This window comes from Myotis brandtii, unplaced genomic scaffold (genome assembly GCF_000412655.1).
Source record: "Myotis brandtii unplaced genomic scaffold, ASM41265v1 scaffold934, whole genome shotgun sequence".
Classification (NCBI taxonomy): Eukaryota; Metazoa; Chordata; class Mammalia; order Chiroptera; family Vespertilionidae; genus Myotis; species Myotis brandtii.
In genome coordinates, this window is record NW_005371854.1 from 741,332 (window position 1) to 761,280 (window position 19,949).

The 19,949-nt window shown below is 43.7% G+C and overlaps 1 protein-coding gene across 1 annotated transcript in view; it reads right to left on the reverse strand.

The window, feature by feature from the left end:
- Nucleotides 1-19,949, reverse strand: part of SPON1 (spondin 1, extracellular matrix protein) — a gene marked incomplete at its 5' end in the record, with an annotated part of 256,193 nt that overhangs the window by 152,983 nt on the left and 83,261 nt on the right. The window lies entirely within an intron of this gene.

Here is a 19,949-nt window from a genome sequence, read left to right on the forward strand (position 1 = left end):
AGGGGAAAAAAGGAATTTAAAAATATATTTTGATTTGTTCTGAAAATGTCATTCTGTATCTTTCCTGAAAGTCTAGACAAAACCGTCTCCTACATTCTGAACAGACAACTTCAGCTGTTATATCTCTCTCTTAAACATGTCAAACACAGACTCTTAGAATCTGGAAAGAATATTTTGAGGTTGAAAAATGACTTACTTTTGGCCAGCACATATTTTCTCTTTAATTAGACACGCTACTTCTCCTTTAACCCACCCGGCTACTTATTTTGAGCTGGCTTCACAGAAGTTGAATCTCCAAACCCAGTTCCAGTAATTTAAAAGTCTACTATGCTTAACGCTGAAACAGTGCCAGTGGATCTCCAGCCATTGCTATTGATTCTCTTTAGCAGTGCTACTCAATCAAAAGGTAATTTTTACTTTGATTTACCCTACTAAACAGGTAAAGGGAGCCCTTGACTCCATCCCAGCTGACCACACTGAACGAGTGATAGAGTCAGCCAATTTGCCCTGTGTCACATGATCTCACACCGAGGAATGGGGCCAAGTGTGCACAGATCTGCTGAGTACAGAGGCAGTTTTCTTGCTGGTCTGGGCCTGGGCCAAGATGACTTTCCAAAGAAACGTCTACTCTACACCCTGTCTTGCATAAAAGGCTAAAATTCAGACTAGTCTACATATGTCTTTTATAGTCTTTCCTCACCCAGGGGAGACAAGATGTTGAAATAAATGAATGAAATATGCTTCCTGTCTACACAAAGCTACTTTGATCATTTATCCATTCTGTTGACCATCAAGCAGAAAGTTTCCTCAGGCCAAGAGAACACTCTTGAGAACACTTATTCTCACCCCAAAGCCAGATAACAAAGCCTTTTATTAGTCAGAATATTCCAGAATGCTTCTCAAAGTGTTTCCCACAGAGAAGGGCTTCAGGGACCCATGTGGAAGGCAAGGAGAAGGCCTAGTGGGAAGTATTCCAGGCCCCACATTCTTGCTTCAACCAAAGGCTCTATCCTCATTTCAACCAAAGCAGCATCCTCCCCCATCTGCCTTCTTGTTGAATTTACTGGTATATCGTCAACAAATAGTTATTGGAGGCCCACTTAGTGGCCAGACACTGGCCAGGGACACTGTCATGAACAAGACAGATGGGGTCACTTTTCATTCTGAAAGTTTACAGTACAGTGGGGGGAAAGCATCAAACAACAAAATCCTTACCTAATCATTTAACACAACTGTGATTAAGTGCTGAATGGAGAAGTCTACAGGCATGGGAGAATATAACACAGAGGATCTAGCCAAGCTGGGAAAGGCTCTCCCCAGAAAAGATAGCCAAGTACAGATTTGAAAGAGAAGGAAGCTAACTAGGCAGTTGGGAGGGAGGAGATAGGGAGAAGGCCTCCTTTGTAAAATCCTTGATGCGGGAGGGTCAGGACTCATTGGAGAATCTACAAATGGCAAACCAGAGAGGTAGTGTGAAACGAGCTGGAGAGTGGGCAGAACCACATCATCCAGAGCCTGCAAGGAGATGGCGTTTTACTCCAAGCTTGAAGAGATATTTGAAGAGTGTGTCCTATGGAGTGAGATGATCAAATTTGATCTTTTGAAAAAACTGTTGGGTCAGAGAGTAAAAATGGGTTGGTGTGTGGTGGCAGTATACAGAGCTCTCATGACAATCAAATTTTGTCTCAATAAAATTCTCTTGTCAAAATAGTTTGAAAAACCCTGATGCACAGGATAAATACAAACTTACTATGGTATTTAAGGCTTTTCATAAGTTTCTCCCAAACATCCCTCTGGCTTTATTTATTGCCATTTGATGCCATGCTCCCTGGGTTCCAGACATTGAGAAGTTTATGCCACTTATCTGAACACTTTGTTCACTCTACCAGGTGCTGTCTGTGCTGTTTTCTCTCCCAGAATCTCCCAAAACCCACCTTTGCTAGTGTCTATAACAAATAGTTTTCATTTCCTTCCTCCTATTGTAAATATGAGAACAATGGCAAAGCCAATGACTTAAAAGCATTACCTCATTTTGAAAAATTAAATCATCCCCAAATTTCCCAAAAATGTGATTGCAAAAATTTGGGAGGCCAGAGATAGAAAATATGTATTTCCTATAAGAGGTTTCAGTTTCCCTCATCCTTTGTTTTCTAAAGTCTAAGGCGGCTCACTCTCTCCTTTTGACAATAGTTGTAATTTCTGAGCCCCTTGCACTGTGCCTGCTTGTTCCCGGGCCATGGAGGCCCTTTATGTACTTATCTCATATATCTTATGCTTTACACATATTACAGGTCCTCAAATTCCTCACCCCAAACCCTTGGGCTAGATGTGTTTTTAATTCAATTTTTCAGCTATTAGAAAGTTAAGATGGCAATATGCCATTAACATCCCCATAAGCAAACACATTAATATGCTGCTGAAAAATGTAAGAATATTTATATTAAGAGGGTAAATAAAACTATAAGGAGCTTCATGTCACTTTAGGTCAAGTTTGGCAAACTTATAAATATGCTCATTTTCAGAGGGATTATGATGAGGGCTTGTGGCCATTTTCACCCTTATCTTCCAGGTGGGAATGGCTGAAGTTACAGTAACACGCCTAAGGTTTTGAAGTTCTTTCTGTCTACCTCCAAAGTCCACGGTTTGTCTTATGCTCAGAGTGGTTGTAAGGATTAAAGATTAGGTAGAAAAAGTATAATTGCCCTGCGAGGTATCATGAAATACAACCCCCAATTAATTTTCCTTGGGTCAGTTTTCCTTGGATCATCTCATGGAATGCACTGTGGAGAACTGAGATTTTGGTGGGCCTCCCTGGAGTCTGGGCTGTGATCACCATGAAAAGCCTGAGCATACATCTCCATGCCTGTGCTGGTCAGCGCTCTGTATCATGCCCTTTGGATTTCAAACCCAGTGCGGATCAAATGTGGTATACATCAAATGTGGTTCTGATCTGGCCCTGGTGATTTGGCCTCATCCCGATCCAAACCTATCCAAGCCATGTTTTATATGTGTCTTCACGGTCTTATACCTCTGGGCCTCTGTCCATGGGATTTCTTCTGTCCTTCTTCATTACTCTTCAACATAACATAACATCACACACACACACACACACACACACACACACACACACACACACACACCACACTCACACTTTAGTTACCTACCTCATACTGAACTATATTACTTCCCAGGTTGATTCCTTGACCGATGGTCTTCCTATGAGAACCACAGCCACAGCCTCTTGGTTTAGTTACCTACCTCATACTGACCTATATTACTTCCCAGGTTGATTCCTTGACCGGTGGTCTTCCTATGAGAACCACAGCCACAGCCTCTTGGGTTTTTCCCACCACAGCACTGATTAACCTATATTATAATTGTCTGTTTACTTTTCTATCTCCTGTGCTAGATTACTATATTTTTGAGAGCAGGACCTGTATCTTACTAATTTCTATAGACATCAGTAGCACTGCAGTATTGGGAGAAGAAACGGGATCAAGGAAAAAGAGAGAATTTGAGATTGAGCTGTCTGTAGATATGACGGTGGTCTGTCTAGGGGGGAGTTTGACATAGGGACCTGTAACTCAGGGGAGATATGAAGGGGTGGGAAGTGTGGATATAGAGGTTACTGAGGCAAAAGTAAAAGTTGAAGCTTTCAGAGTGGCTGATGTCACCCAGGGAATGTGTACAGAGGAAGAAGCCAAGCTACACCCAGGACTTTGAAGAAGACCAACGCTCACCTACTGATATGCCAGCAGAGACCAAGGATACGCTTGGTTGCAGAAGATGCTTCTTTTATATTCCCAGAAAATGCATTTCACATTAAGTCTGTTCGCATCGAAAGTATAAAACTCAGCTGAGATTTATAAATCATATTATCGTTCAGGAAAATAATAGCTTTACAAGATGAGAAAGCTGTTAGTAAGAATTCCCTTAGCATTTCAAAATGACAAATTTCTCCCATTCTGTGTTGCAATTTGGCCGTCCTATTGCATAGCATTTCTATACTGATCTACTGAATGCTCTCTTATCACGAGAGAGTGTGTTAAGGAAATCTAAATTAAATTTCTCAGTGTGTTAGCTTCTCAAACTTTGGAAGATTGAGATTCTAAATAACTTAATCATTTTAAAAGTTTTCTTTTAAACCTAAAGTGAAACATTTCCAGAAATGCCATTGGGAATCTCTTGGATGCTTGGCCCTTTTCTGTCTGAAGGGTTTATTTATTGGCTGTTCTTTTTCCTCAGGGAATTTGCCTGTTGGAGTGAAGTTAGAGTTTGCTAAGTTGTGGATTTGTCTAGTGTTGAAAGGGCCTGAGATCCCTGCTCTCACTGACAAGGGATAGGGAGACCATAGAAACTAAAAGACTTGGCCATGAAATAGCTTAAAACTACACATGGGTCATCAGTGGCTGGGTCATTGCCATGTACAGATCATTCATGCAAGGTCCTACATGCATGTTGTGAATAGTCACTGTGTGGTAGCCATTATTGTTGCAATGGTAAAATTGCCAGCCCTTTACGAAGCACCTGGCACACTAACATCCTATCTAATAAAGAAGGAATATGCTAATTGACTGCCAGGCCCTCACAAGATGATGGCGCCCACAGCCAATAAAGAGGGATATGCTAATTGACCGCCACACCCTCAAATATGGCGGGGTCCACAGCCACAAGATGGCAGTGCCCAGTCCCCTCAGCCCCGCTGGGGCGGCAGGCGTGTGGCATGGCTGGGCCTGCCCCCAGGTGGGTCTGGCCACTCTGTGTGCCTGCCTCCGGAGTCCCCCAGTTCCCTGAGCCCCTCAGCCGCCCAGGACCAGCCTGAGGCGCAGGCAAGCCTTGGATGGTGGCCGCCCAGCCGCCCAGGGCTGCTCGAGACTCAGGTAACCAGGTCTGGCTGAGCTTGCACTGCTGGCAGTGGCAGCAGTAGAGGTGTGATGGGGGCGTTGCCTTTCCCTGATTGCCAGGTCGCCTCCCACCCCTGAGGGCTCCCGGACTGTGAGAGGGGGCAGGCTGGGCTGAGGGACCACCCCCTTCCAGTGCATGAATTTTCATGCACCAGGCCTCTAATATTTAATAACTAGTAGCTATTGTTATAATTGATGTCAGGTCTGTCACCTTCCCTGTGGAGAGAGGAGTGAGGGGCTACCCTGGTTATCTGCTTTAGGCGGAGATAATGAATGGCCAAAATGAAGCTCAGCTTTGTGGTTTCCAGGTTATTCTTGTTAATCCTCTTCCCAATTCCAGTCAAATCCCTATTACTGAACATTTCTTGGAGTACATTACAAAATTTGTCTATAATCTCAGGGATGTTTTCCATAGAAGTGATCCAGTTTGTAATCAGTATCATCTACTTCCTTCTACCATGAAAGAACAACTCTGTGGGAAGACCCAGGAATGAAATATTAAAGTCATAGTGATGGTAATATCATCAGGAACTGAGGCTATTTGTCTTATTTTATGTCACAAGGATGCCAACTGCTAACCCGACCATGGTCTTGTGTTAATTAACAAATATTTATAAACCCTTACACCAACCTTTTATATGGCTTTAGGTGGATCTCAGGGCAGGGAGCTCTGTCCAAGAGTTAACAGACATTCTGGCAGCCCATGATGATGTGCCCATGAGAGAAAAAAAGTGAAAGCTTATCTGCAGGGTTCTGTCTAACACACACACACACACACACACACACACACACACACACACACACACGAAGTCCATGTCTGCCCAATAGCAAGGCCACCACAGTCCTTGCTTGAGGTCATAAAACCATTGATTCAAAGACTGGTATAGCCATCTATCATTACTGCAAAGAAGCAATTTTAGTAGCTGTCTTGAGATTATTCCTGCTTAATTATCACTCATTCATAAACCATTTACTAAGCACTTCTTTTGTGATGGACATTTTGTTAGGAGCTGAAAATGTAAAGATAAGTAGGAGATGTTGCCTTCTAGTAAGGAGCAGCTAGCCCAGTGAGGAAAAGAAAGAAACAGAAAAATGAAACAGGACCTCAATGTTGAGCACAACAATGGAGGAGCCAAGGGAGGGAGAGGAGCAGAGATTAACTTCGTCTTGGCAAAGCTCCAGGAGGAAGCACTATGGTGGCCCTGAAGGTCTGAACTGGGAGAGGGGCAGTGGAAATAGAGAATCCAAAAGGCATGTTGTAGGGAAGTTTATAAGGACTTAGGAACTTACTGGATCTGGGGCAGAAGGAGGAGATTGAGTACAAGATATTTTACTTCTTTTTTATTTATTTAACAATTAAGCATCCATTTAGCCATTAAAGATAGTGGTCAACTGTTAAAAATAAAACACAATTAAGCACCCTTCTAAGTCCTTCATGGATACTAACTCATTTCATCCTCCCAACAATGCCACGAAGTGGGCCCTGCTATTATCCCTGTTTTACAGATGAGAAAAGTGAGATAGTGGAAGATAAGTAAATTGACTTCCCATATACAAACCCAATGACTAGAGAGAGGAATGGTGATGCCAGTAAATGAAACAAAAGACAGAAGGGACAAGGAAGAATTTTTTTTTTGGGGGGGGGGATTTTTATTGAGATACTTGTAGATTCACATATAGTTATAAGAAATACTTTGGAGAGATTGTACATTGTCCCCAATGGTAACATTTTGCAAAATCCAGTATAATACAGGGTAGGGCAAAAGTAGGTTTTCAATTGTGAGTATAGGAAACACAGCATTTATTCTTCGATTATTATTTATCAATTGTTGTATTATTTATGTATTTGTATTATAACCATAAACCTACTTTGCCACACCCTGTATTACAACCAGGATATTGACATTGGTATAATCCCCCAGGCTTGAGTCTGGTTATAAATAGGCTAGATGAGGGCCAGATCATGCCATGCAACTTGCCCGTGAGCTGCCACACTCTATGACAGAGCACTCCCAAATGACTCTCAGAGCACACAGTGTATGTTTGAGCCCCAATGGAGACTCATCCATAAGTGCTATGATGACTCAGAGGTAGAAGGCCATCCCTGACGGGGATGAGATAGAGGAAGAGGTGAAGTGGGGGAATTACTGGTAGGAAGGAGGTCAATCAGGATAATACGGCACTGGGGGACCTGGAGTCCCAGATACTGAGTCTGTAACCAGGGACGGGCTCTTTGAAGCCATTAGAGCTGCACAACAAAGAGTCTCTTGGCGGCCACACCGTCCTTGGGCCTTGGCAGCAACATCCTCTGCTCTGAGCAGACATCTCAGCCTGAATCCGGAGCATCAGCTCCACGTACACATGCAGCTTAGGTTGTGACTGAACCTGGCAAAGAGGTCACTCAGGTTCTTAAGACTACAGCCCATTCCCAACCTTGTATGGTCACTGGATTTCTGGAGCTCCTGATTCACGTCACCGAACAAAGTTACATCTACAAAGCCCCAGTTCTACTTTTAACAAAAAACGAGAAGAAAATTAGTTTTAGCACTCAGTGTATTTCTTTTTAGAATCACCCTGAGGATGACAAGTTTACTGTGGTTCCATTTTCTCTTAGTATTGTCCAATTTCAGACCTCATCATTATCATATATCTTGTCAATGCTATTATGCTAGAATTTAAAAATTTACCCCCTTCCCTGCAAAATCCAATGGAAAATTAACAGCGAGGAATTGATTTTCATATTATAAGAGAGACATAAAAACAAAAGGGTAAAACTGGATTATGGGCTTAAAAGAACTAATTTAGATGTGAGAGGCATTAAAACCAAGAAGACATTCATTTACTCATGTTTTTGTTTAACAGAGTAGGTGCCACAAAGCTGTGTGAGGAACCAGAAGTACAAAACGAATAAGAGTGGGCGTGACACCAAATAGTTGACAGCCTGGTGTGTGAGAGAGAGAGATGTAATCTGATTAATCAATATGTAATCTAGTGCATATCAAGCACTAGAGTCTACCCAATATCCATTTCCTCCCTCTGCCATGCCTACAGAACCCTCAGTTTGGGAGGCATGGTATAAGGTACAGCCAATCACAATATCCTGCTCTCACTTTCCCAGCCTTCCTTGCAGCTGGGGAACGGGAGTATATGACCCACATGTGGCCTCAGTAACATAGGACAGGTTTGCAGGATATAGGGGAGGCCTTCTGAGGAAGTCTTGCTTTCCAGATAAAAGAAATTGATGAGTCACCCTGGCCCGTCCTTTTTCCAGTCTTGATTACAGACACAATGTGTGAAACATGACAGCTATTTTGTGACCATGAGGAAATGGCAAAAAATAAAAATAAAAAAATAAAAAATAAAAAAAATAAATCACAGAGACACTGGCCCTAACATCTTTTAGGTGCTGAAACAATACCAGGAGTCACCTAGCCCTGGCCTTCTTGCTATATAAGAAAAAGAAGCCTCTACCTGTTGAAGCTATTGCTATTAGTCACATTTTTAAATGAACACTGCTCTCAAAAGCATGCCAACGGATAGGAAGAAATATGAGCCAAGCATGTGGGAGTACAGAAGAGGGCAGTTCAAATAGACTGCAGGAAGTACTCCCAGTTGCGGAGCACGTGTTGTTGGCCTTATATACCAGGCCAACAGGTTGCACTGCGGAGCCACTATAGGACTTAGGAGTGGGGGCAGGGACAGTTTGGTCAGAAGAATCTTGGAGTGGGACACTATGAATGAGGCCTTAACAAAGGGCTTGGATTCGGTGGGGAGGAGGTCATGCTGCCCCTTGCTGGGACTTTCCCTCAGGTGCGGAGGACAGGCACCTGTTTGCAGAGACGAGGAAGAGAGCAGGCATGCCTGTAAGCACACTCCACTGTGAAGAGAGACGTGGCTGGAAGAGGAAGGGGAGCGGGTGGGAGTTTGATAGGAAAACACAGGCGAGGGAAATCTTTTTTCTCTGGAGGAGGATTTCATATGCCCATGTACCGTGGCCGAGGAAACAGTGGAAACCCTTAGGGGCACCTGCTAGTTCACGGGCTGGAAATTTGTCATCCGTTGGAAAAAAAATCTTAAGTAAACTCACATGGACAAAATAAATAGACTGCAGGAAGTAGTCCCAGTTGTGGGAGCTCTGACAGGTAGGCAATTGTGGGCAGTAAACACGGCCATTTCTCATGTCCTGTAATTGTTTTAAACCACTTGAGCTTTCCCCCGGCATCTTTGGACCCTTACTGGGTTCTTCTCTCTGGCTTACCTTATCCATGGCATTTCTTAACCTTGCAAAGAGATATGAACCTGGAGGGAAGGCAGTATCTTACAAAACATCTCTAGGCCAAAATACCTTTCTCCCTTAAGAATACAAAAACATAAGGTTTTATGTCCCTGAAAAATTACTTTAAAAAGAAAACAACAGCCTTAGCATGTTATTCAGCATATAGCAACATGATTAATGGTACCTGGGGAATGACTGATCAAAGGATGGCTGACGGCTAGGTTCACTGTTTCTGTGATATTGTTGAACCCATGATTCTTCTGTCTAATGTCTCATACAGTTAAGCTGCTGGTCAGCCCCTGCCTCGCTTTCTCCTCCAACTTCTTCACACCTATAAACCCTCCAGCCCCAGGACTGCGTCTTATTCCTCATCGGGCACCTGGAAGCTAGCAGAGGATCTGGCCAAGGCTTATTGAACCTGGGGTTCATACTCTGGGGTCTGCAGCCCGGTTTCAGGATGAAGGGATTTTGTGTGATGTGCACAAGTGCATATTTCTGGGTAAGAGTTCATAGCTTTTGTCTGCTTCTCCAAGGAGTTCCTGACCTTAAGAACCACTATTGGGTCTGGAATGAATGACAGGAAGTAGGTGAAATGGTATGACTGTCATTCCATTTAATACAATCTTCAACTATGGTCTATGCTTTACTAAAGATGAAGGTTAAATTTTTATTCCGAGCACCCAGGGCTTCAATTGCATTCTCTCCAGACTGTGCTCTGATCAGAAATAGAACCTGTCTGGGCTGGAAAACAAGAAATAGAAAGCAGAGAATTGCTCCTGGGTTTCTCGGGTGTTCCTTGCTGAGAGCTTGCTGCTCCGCGCAGGGCGTGGGTGTAATCAGTCTCCCCACCCCCTCCTTAGAGAGGAAATGCTGCCTTTCCCGCTGCTTTCCAGTCATTGCTCTCTGCAGTTGGTCCCGCTCCACCGTGCCCTCAGCTGATCCCCTGTCAGTGGGTTCCTTTAAGCCAGGGCTGGCAACACTGTCCCCTCAGGTGTCAGGAAACAGCCCAGGCGACAGAGCAATGTCCTTAAGCACAGGCCACCTGCTGTTCTTTCCATTCCTCAGAGAGCTTCCTTGACTGTCACCTGGGATTCTGCAGTGGAAAAGCAGACCTGTGTGTGGGGAGAGGCGGTTAGGGTTAGGGACTGGGGGGTGGGGTAGAGGGTTTTTATGGCTCTTAGCTAGGGATTCATGCTCCGTGAATGGGTTTCAGAGGATTCTTGAACTCCTGAAGAAAACGTACTCAAAATGGGAAGCATGCACATTGCTTTGAGGAGAGATTCTACAAGAACCAGTGCCCTCCACTGGGAGTCATGATTTTCATGCCTCTTAGTATCCACCCCAGTCCTATCCACCCCACCCTCAGGAAGGACCTGCATGGAAGATTAAGTGAAGGACTCCCTGTACAATTATTGCAGTAACCTCCCAACGAGTCTCCTCTCTTTGCCAACCCATCTAATTTACCTACACTCCACTGGGGATTAATTGTTACCTCGAGCACATTATCACTTCATTTCACAGATTATTAGGCAGCAATGGCACCCTAGTCCTAATTATCCCATCTCCCACCTCTGCCCCATCCCAGCCCACTCCAGCACAGAGTCTTGCACATAGCAGGTCCTTTCTCACTTATCAATTGCAGTCCAAACTCTTGGTTAAATATCCACAATTCTGAACACCCAGATACAAGCTGCCTTCAAGATCTGTCACCCGCTGGCACCCCCTGACTCTTCCCAAATACCTGAACGCAGTCCTGCCTTATCACTGTGTGCAGAGCATGTGTCCCATGGCTCCTCCTGGCTTCTGCTGATGCTACTCAATAAACTAGGCGTGTACTTCCGCCTCCTCTGTGCCTAATCACACCCCACTCACCCGTCGCCACCTCATTGTCTCCTCATTCTCGTTGGGTTTCTAGAGCACTGCTGGTCTTCACTTTCCATTTGGCATTTGGGCATTGGTTATTTGTGATGTTTGCTTGAACTTGAATATCTTGTATTACCACTTGCTGTGTTTACATTGTGTACTTCTGTCTGAGTTCTGAACTCTTTCAGGGAAGGGGCCTTGTTTACAAGCCTGTGGCCCCTCTAACACTCAGCAGTGTCTACCATGCGGGGGGTATTGAAGGTGTGTTGATATGATATATTTTCATACACTGACTTTACTCATCATTCCACTCTTTTATATCCAACCCACAGTGCTGAGTGTCTACCACAGGTCCTCGCTCTGGCAAGAAGCACAAGCTCTTCGGTATGAGCAGTGGCACCTGGAGAGCTGGTGAACAGCACACAGTGGCTGGTCTGAGTCACGCAACATTTCCCACTGCACAAAGGCCAGTTAAGTCTGCTTTGCCTTGTTCAAGCGAGGCTGTGTGGCCGATGGCAACCATCACTCTCCAAAGGAACCATTCAGGCTGAATTCAAAATCCCTTCACAATGTTGGGAATGAGCAGGCTGTTCATATGTCTGCCAGGAAGAGGTTAAACCAAGGAAGGAACTTTATGGAAAAGAGAGTTGCTGGTTTCACAATGTATTCCACTTTGCTCATCTCTTGAGTTGACACAAAGAAACAAACAAAACAAAAACCCAACCACACAAAAAAAGGCCTACATTTTTTTACTCCAGATTTGCCCCATTTTCTTTCTTTACAACATCTGCACCCCTCTTACAGCATCTGACCTCATCCTCATGTCACATAAATTTGTCAGAGGTAAGCCATGATCATATGTGACTCCCAAGAGTTCTGGAGCAACAACATGAGCCACATGTAAGCCACAAGGTCTGGGCATGATTTGCCCTGTTTTCTAGCCTTTCTCATAGAAAATACTTTCATAGATTAGAAAAAGAAGAAATCAAAAGATGGGAGGGAGAGAAGGAAGCAGGGAGGAAAAGAAAGAAAGAAGGTCAAGAGGTCTAGTTTTCTGAGTAAAATATGTGGGCAAGAAATTAAAGGAACCTCATTATGATGCAGAGTAGAGTACAAGTGACTAATTCTTCTTTAAAATCTCTAAATTTAAAAAATCGCACTAATGCTTGAGATGGGGGACTTGGGAATGAATCTGGAGCCCCTTATCCATATTAAACAAGGTACTGCAAATCTTTTTTTTTCTTCCAAGGAATAAATTAAAATCCAACAAATCAATGAAGGTGTCTATCCTAAAGGTGACAGAGTCACCACATTAACATGTCGCATATCTCTGAGAGATGAAGCAGTGCATGTGTCCCCACGGAAATGCTTAGAACTGTCGCAGAGTAGGGATGGAAGTTGAGGTGGAGAGGGAAGAGAGGGAAGGAGGGGAAGGCTTCAATTGCCTCACCTCTTGTTTCCTGTGAGGAAACAAGCTCGAAAGCAGATGGTAACCACCTCCAGAGGGCAGCACAACAGATGTCCTCAAAGCTGGACCCTCACAGTGTGGTGGACTCAAAGACCAAACATTTTCCAGTGTCTGTGCCCTGGTAGTGTTTTGTTTTGTGTTTGCAAATGGATGAGTTTGTGTCATCAGATTGGGGTGTGTTTCCCTAGTTTTGGGGTGTCTCCATGGCAAGGATGTTTTGATACAAAGTAAATAAACTAGCAGAATCCTTATACTAGCAGGATATTCCGTAATGATCTTTTGGTAATGACACTTTGCTTAGTGTTTCTTTGGGTTGACATGGCTGGTCTTGGAAATCTATAATTCAACTTCCTGCCAACTTGAATTCTTCTCTGTTCAAGATGCTCTAGAGATGACCAGGAGACCCTCAAGGCGAGGGGTCTAATGTCACTGACTGGTCCAGTTTGCGATGCTGGTATACTGCACTGTTGGTAGAAAGGGCTAATAAATTCTAGCCTCATGTGTGCTGGTACCTTCCTTAGGAAAATCAAACCAGTTCTTTGACCTATACATTGTTATGCTTTGCGCAACATATTTTGGTGAAACCAATTAGCTGCAACTGATTGACTGGGGATCAATACGTGAGCCAAAGGCAACCACAAGATGGGTTAGATAGGAGAGACACTGGCTACTTCTGGATTCCTTTCCTGAAAACTCTTCCCTGTAGGGTTACGCATATTAAATGATGCAAACTGGCTTCTTGAAGTCTGTCTTTTGGGGGGAAAGTTAGACAAATTAAGGGAAGGTGGGCCGCTTACACATGCCTAGGTCCAGAGCAATGGACAATTGTCCAGAGTACATTTCTGCTCCTCTCTGGAGCCTGTGGCATAATCCCATCGTGACCCAGTAGGGCTGTGGCTGATGTAATGATGTCACCTGCCATACTCTCCCATATACCCCAGGTGTTTGTACGATAAACTTCTGGCACTGAAGGTCAGCGGTGCGTGAGAAACACCACATGCAAGCCTGCAGCTGGCAACATTTCCATTTGGATCTTATTGGGTTCTTCTGGTTGTTTGTTGTCAGGGCTCACAAGTATTGAAATGAAGTTGTTTTGATTTGCTACTGTCTCTCTGCTATCAGACAACTGTTATTAGGAAAATCACATTAATTAGCAACAGCTGAGGGAGGCCCAGCTCTTTCAGAGCTGCAGCTGCAAGTCTCTTTGCAATCTGACTGCTGCCTGAATTTTAACAATTAACAGAATAAACAGTCTCTGAGCGTATTTAATCACGTTAATTTTGTTTTCCTCTATTTCTATTACTGTTTAGGACTGGTAGTTAATCTGCATTAAGAACTCCGATACTATTAGCATCCCTTAAAGCATAACCTCAGCATTCCTATTCCTCTGTGATTTATTGGAAGTGATATATTGTTTAGCTATATTTTTTTTAGTTCATGCAGGGAAATGAAGAACTAATTAAAATTTACCCAACAGATTGGCCTATTAACCAAAATATTTGATTAAACGGAAAATCTTATTTTAGAGCCATCTTGGGTAACATAATTAAATGGATGGATGAACAGAAGGAAGGAAAGAAGAATAAATGAATAGAATGATAGACACACGGAATAACAGATACATACATATACATATGTAAATAAGGACTGAGATTGAAACCTCCTAATTTCTAAGGCCAACTAGTTCATTACTTTTGTTTATGATCACCAGGAAACCAGCATGTAAAGGCAGGGTGTAATAGAAAGACCTCCAGTCAGGCAGATCTTGAGCTGCCTCTTCAGTGTGGAGTAGGTGAATTACAGTTTTCTTCCCTACAAATTGGGGTTAATACCAACTTTATGAGACTCTTGTGAGCATTAATGAGCTAAGCTGATCTGCAAAGAGCCTAGCACAAAGGAGGTGCCTGAAAATATGTTATCATCCTTTCCTCCTTCTACTTTAAACCTTGTGTTGCTATTTAACTTCTCATTTATGCCTTTTCTACCCAACTAGGGAGTTAATTAAAGTCTTATGAAGTAGGGACTCTCTCTTGCTCATCTCTGTACCTACCCACAGTGCACTGCACAGCAGCTGAAGCCCATTGGATGTTCATACCAATTCACCAGTATTAGCCCACATGCCTTACTTTCTCCGCGAGTACAACAATAGTTAACATCTATTGGGTGCTTACAGTGTTCCAGGCACTCTGTAGTGAGTGTTTTGCATACTTTGAGGGTTCTCAGCCCTGGTTGCTCATTAGAATTATTTGGGGGAGCTTTTAAAAAGCATTGGCACCTCGATTCCATCCCAGACCAAGGAGATCAGAATTTCCAGAGGCGGGGCCACACATTGGTAACTTTTAAAAGCTGCTCAGGTGATTCTAATGTGCGGCCAAGAACCACTGACTTAAATTACAGTGGGGCCTTGACTTAGGAGTGTCCCGACTAACGAGTTTTTTGAGATACCAGCTGTCTCTCAGCCGATTTTTTGCATTGAGTTGATAGAGTAATTTGAGTTAACGAGCTCCTTAACGAGCTCGGTCTCGGAACGAATTAAACTCGTAAGTCAAGGCCCCACTGTACTTTGTTTAGTTCTCCCACGTATGAGGTAGGTACTATTATTATCTCCGTTTGCAGATGAAAAAAGCTGAGGCACAGAGGGACCAAGCCTCTTGCCCAAGTTTATATAATCCTTAGGAGGCAGAGCCAGCATTAGGAATCCAATGGCTTTGACTCCACAACCCATCACTGTCTCCCCTGTGCTCTCCCAGCTCTCAGGTGACAAGGAAATCCCAAGCTAAAACTACTGGGCAAAAGTAGAACATGCAGCTGTCCCCAGTGTTATCCAGTGACTCTGATCATCATTAAAAAAAATGTGCCAAAGCACAGCGAATCCTTCCTATTTCAAAAGTGGAGACAAGGTTTCTATCTTGACTTTTACACTCATGGTCTCTGCGATGCAGTTCAAATCACATTATCTCTCTGAGCCTCAATTTCACCTGAATACTATGATGTCAACCTTACAAGAGAATTGGGAAGGCACTTCTGTAAACCCTAAATGACTTACAAAATGTAAAGGGGGCACTTCCCACGCCTTTGCGCCTCACCCCCATTTTATAGGGGGACAATCTGGCTCAGCATGGGTAAAGCCAGGACTCCACCCTTGGCTTGTCTGACACCAGAGCTTGTCTGCAAGGGGCAAACTATCTAATGCAGTGTTTGCAATCAGTCAAGAACCATCTTGAAAAATGTGAGTAGCCATGTAATCTATTGTGATGGCCAGAGAGGTGTAGAAGGGAGACTTTTCCTGTTGTGAGGAATAATGAAATAATTAGGCTCTTCTGTAAAGAGCTGTTTTACGGATGGTCCTCATGCTGGGGGGAACGTGCTCTCCTTCCCTCCCACACTCCCGCTCCCACCCCCTTCTGTCACTTCCTGGCTTTGTTCCAGGGGCTAAAGTGAAAATGGAAATGCGCCCTTGTTCCAAAGAGAGCTTGGCATTTCCGGTTCTCAGATGAATATTCATGTGCTAGTCCCTCAGCCTTGTTCTCTCATCTTCTCCCCAGACCTAGCACAAGCCTGGCACACAACAGGTGCTCACTAAATGTTTGTCAAATAAACAGTAGAGTCCTGTGGGGCAGTGGGGTGTGGAGGGTGCTGAAAGATACATTGATGTTCTTTCTGATTGAGGCCAAGTGCCACCTGTAGCACCACATACAAATATGCTTTCGCCTTAGTCACTGTTTCCATCCTAATCTGCTCAGCTTAACCCAACTTTGTGCCCCATTTCTTCCCTTGTGATGGCCTCCCCCACTGAGGCCACTTTGGACCTGATTCTTAGCCTTTCTTCTTCAACTTGACCCTTTGTTACCCTCCTCCACTATGAGCTGCTCTGATTCTGCAGCCACCCAGGGCATAACCATCACCCGGTCCAGCTCCGGCCCCAAGTTTACCTGGCCCCGTGGCAGGGCACACATGACTGCTGACAGTGCAGGCACGGAAGGCAGTGAGTGGCATGAGAGGAGAGGTGACTTGAGTGGATAAGCATCTCCCCCATTCACCCCTAGAGAACTACTGAGGCTCACAAAAGACAACCCTCTCAAGAATTCAGCCTCATTAAAGATCTGCACTGTGGCAGATCAAAAGCTTGTGCTGTGGGGTTGGTCTGTGTGGGGTTTAAATCCCAGCTCTATTACTTATGCTGTTGGGCAGGCTGTGCCTCAATTTTCTCTCTGTAAAATGGGAGAATAGTATCTTCATTATAGGGCTGTTGGCACATTGTTTTAGCTATTATTTGACGGTTATTAAAATTTTAGAGCAATATTCAGCTAAATGATCAAGGAAGGAATGTTTTGGCAAAGGAAAGGATAAAGAATAGAAGGAAAGAAAAAAAAGTGACTTTATTGAGAGTCACCTCTGCCCCAAACACACTCCTTCTTGGTCCACCATTAGGAGCCAAATGCAGGTCCTCAAAAGTTCCTTTTCTCTGGGCTAGGGACACTCCTGCACACCGATTCCTCTGCTTTCTCTGCTTTCTCTAATTGTCTTTTGTCTGCTCACAAGTTGTGTTCTGTGGCCCTTCTGCACCACCCTAGACTAAATTGGGTGCCTGCCCACCCCAGCCCTGTGTTCTTCCCAGGGTGGCCTCTTTCACACCACCTATTTGCTGCCCATTGTCTGTATCCCACCATTCTGCACGTTCCTGGGAGGCTGTGCCCTGTTCAGCTCTGCATCCTCGACCTCCAGCATGGTGCCTGGTATGGAACAGTGATTCGAGGTGAAAGAATCAAAGAACAAATGAACTCTGCCCAGCCTCTCGGGCCTGGTGAGTCTTTGCCTGTCTTCTCCATTGAACCCAATGTCTTCTCATCCACAGCTCAGCCTAAGCAGATGAGAGGAAGAAGCCAGGAAGACATGAGAAAAAGAAGAAAAGAGAGAAAGATGCAAATGCAACTTTTTGAGCTGAATCTTTTACATTTGAAACCATTTCCACCTTAAAGAAAATTCAGAACAGTGCAAAGCTTTCCCTTGTGAAGCATTTGGGAACAACTGGTTGACATGATATCCAATCACCTTGAGTACTTTATTGTGCATTTCCTACAAACAAGGACATTGTCCTATGGAACCACGATATGACCGTCAGATTTAGGAAGTGAACATTAATGCATCCTATCCTCAAGCCCTATTGAAATGTTGCCCATTGTTCCTTTCTAGCCAAAATGTGTAGGTTGGAATTGCAGCGTTGCACTTAGATTTTATGCCTCTTTAGTCTCCTTCTGTCTAAAACAGCTTCTCAGTCTTTCCTTGACTTTTATGACTTTGACGCTTCGGAAGATTACATGTCAGCAACTCTGTAAAATATTTCAGCTTATCTGATGGTTCCTCAGGATTAGATTTAGGTTATGTGTGTTTAGTAGGAATATCATAGAAGGGATGCTGTGTTTTTCTCATTGCATCTTATCAGGTGGCACATGATGTAAATTTAGATTTGTCCCATTATTGGTGTCTGCCAGACTTTTCCATTCTAAACTTCCTGGTTTTTTTTCTTTGTGGTTATTAAATATTTTGAGTGCAGGTATTTGGAGATTACACATTCTGTTCTTTATCAAACTTTCCCACATGTATTCATTCATTCACTCCTTTAGTTGGCATATGTAATTATTTATATCAGATGATCTCTAGCTTTCCATCTTATTTAATGGGTCATAATCTGTTACTCTTACAACTCTGTGGAAAGTTACAGCCCATGTACATTTGTGCTTGGTCTCCCTCTTGTCTTGATTTATATTTTAATTTTTATTTTCCCTAGTTTTGATTTTTTTAAAGTTTAACATGACTATTTTATTTTATGTTTTTCTTATGTGAATTGGCAAGGAGCAAGCAAGCAAAAGGAAATGAGACCCGTGAGACTGAAATTTAATAGTTTCGTTTTAAAAAAATATATTTTTATTGATTTTAGAGAGAGAAAAAGGGGGAGGAAGAGAGAAACATTGATGTGTGAGAAAAACATGGATTGGTTGCCTCCCTTGAGAATCCTGACCAGGGATTGAACCCGAAACCTGGGTGCGTGCCCTGACCAGAATCAAATCAGTGACCTTTTAGTTCACAGGGCAATGCTCAACCAACTGAGCCACACTGGCCAGGGCTGAAATTTAATAGTTTCTGAAGCTCAAAAAACCACCTTTAAAATGTACAGCCTGGCCCAAGCCAGTTTGGCTCAGTGGATAGAGTGTTGGCCTGCAGACTGAAGGGTCCTGGGTTCGATTTCAATCAAGGGCACATGCTGGGTTTCCAGGCTCAATCCCCAGTAGGGAGCATGCAGGAGGTAGCCAATCAATGATTCTCTCTCATCATTGAAGTTTCTATCTCTCTCCCTTTCCCTTCTTCTCTAAAATCAATAAAAGAAAATATTTTTATAAAGTACAGTTTTTGTCCTAAGTGCCAGAAACTGGACTTCGCTTCTTTTGTCTTAGGAAACATCTACATGAGGATCTTCATTTTATTTTTTATTGTTTTAAAAACATTTTTTATTGATTTCAGAGAGGAAGGGAGAGAGATAGAAACATCAGTGATGAGAGAGAATCATTGATCGGCTGCCTCCTGCACCCTCCCTACTGGGGATCGGGCACACAACCCAGGCATGTGCCCTTGACTGGAATCGAACCCGGGACCCTTCAGTCTGCAGGCCGATGCTCTACTCACTGAGCCAAACCGGCCAGGGCAGGATCTTCATTTTATTGCAAATGTAAAGCAACAACAATAACAAAACAATAATAATAAGTAGCCTGTATAGAGCTTATTCTGTGTCAGACACTGTTCTAAGCACATTGTATACATATATTAACTCATTTAATCCTCGCAGCAACCCCATGCGGTGGGAACTATTATTATCCCACTTTACAGGGAAGCACCTGAGGGTTCCCTGAATCTACCTTCATAACTATAATGCTAAACAAGCCAGTCTAGCGGAGAGGTGGGTCTCAAATTTGGGGCAACTGAGACTTGTACAGGGGCATTCTGTTTGGGGGAAGTAAACTGGCTCCTGAGGTTAGATGGGGAGCCTGATGCTCACCAAGTGTGAGAGGAGGGAACCCCCAAGGATGAGCTTAGGATTCTGGGCCCTGAGAACAGTCAAACCTATAAGCCAGTTATGTACGTTCTCTGTGCTGAAGTTCCCATCTAATTAGCCATCGTCGCTTGACCCTGGCCGGGATGTGGGGCAGTAAAGGATGGGCTCCCAGCAGGGAGCAGAGGTAGGGGAGCAACTTCCTGAGGGACAGACACATTGTCTAGATCCAGGTAGATGGCCGGGGTGGCAAGCAACAACCAGGAGTTCTTGATATGTGCAATGATTCCCTAAAGATTCCCCCAAATTCGTGGGTGGTCGACCTGGCAGAAGCCTGGTCTTTCTGTCATTAAAGAAGAATTAGTTTCTGATTAATAATCTGAAAATAATACT